Genomic DNA, 1,221 nt, shown 5'->3' on the forward strand with positions numbered 1-1,221 from the left:
CCAGTTTTGCTTAACACACTTAAGAAAGAATGTGAGCGTCCTTGAGAGGATGCAGAGGAAATTCACCAGAATGGATCCAGGGATGGAGGATTTTAGTTACAAGGTTAGGTTGGAAAAGCTAGGGTTGTTCTACCTGTATCAAAGGAGATTGAGGGGAGAATTGATAGATGTGTTTTCGGCTATGACAGTTTTAAATAAGTTGGCAAGGAAACATTGTTCCCGTTAACTATTGGTACAAGGACTAGGGGACACAGATTGAAGGTTTTGGACAGGAGATACAGGGGGAATGTGCGCAAGAACTTTCTTACACTGATTGGTGATGATCTGTAACTCGCTGCCCACGAGGGCGGTGGAAATGGAGACAATCGAGGATTACAAAAGGAATTTGAATGGGCACTTGAAGGAAATAATTTTACAGGGCTATGGGGATCGAGCAGACAAGTAATAACTCGTCTCCACTCCTAGTATTTCTAAATCCCACACATTCACTATCATGTGAACAATTCTTTCCTGTTGTGTCTCCCTCAGATTTGTAAACTTCACTGTATTGGAATGAAGTGACATCTACTGGCAAGAAACAAGAACTGCCGTGATGAGATCAGCCATGATTGTATTGAATGGCAGAGCAGGCTCGAGTGGCTGACTTGCCGAATCCGGCTCCTCGTTCTTATGTTCATAGAATCATACAGCACAGAAGGAGGTCATTCGGCCCCATTGTGCCACTGCTGACTCTCTGACAAAAAGATGCAATTAGTCCAACCCCCTGCCTATTTCCCCATAATCCTGGAGAATTTCACTTTGAAATATTTGTCCAATTCCTTTATGAAAGTTATAATTGAATCTGTTTCCACCACCCTGTCAGACAATTCATTCCAGATCCGAATCAGTTACTGGGTTAAAAGATCTCTCCTCACCTCCCCTTGACATTTTTGGCCAATTATTTTAAATCTGTGTCCTCTGGTTACTGACCCCCAGGACAGTGGAAACAGTTTCTCCCTCTCTACCCGATGAAAATACTTCATGATTCTGAACACCTCTATTAAATCTTCCCTTAACCATCTCTACTCTGAGGAGAACAATCCCAGCTTCACCAGCCTGTCCAGAGAACTGACACCCCTCATCTCTGGTATCATTCTAGTAAATCTCCTCTGAACTGTCTCAGAAGCTTTGATGTCCTTTCTAAAGTCTGGTGCCCAGAACTGGACACATTACTCGAGCTGA

Source organism: Heterodontus francisci, unplaced genomic scaffold (genome assembly GCF_036365525.1).
Source record: "Heterodontus francisci isolate sHetFra1 unplaced genomic scaffold, sHetFra1.hap1 HAP1_SCAFFOLD_75, whole genome shotgun sequence".
Taxonomy (NCBI): domain Eukaryota; kingdom Metazoa; phylum Chordata; class Chondrichthyes; order Heterodontiformes; family Heterodontidae; genus Heterodontus; species Heterodontus francisci.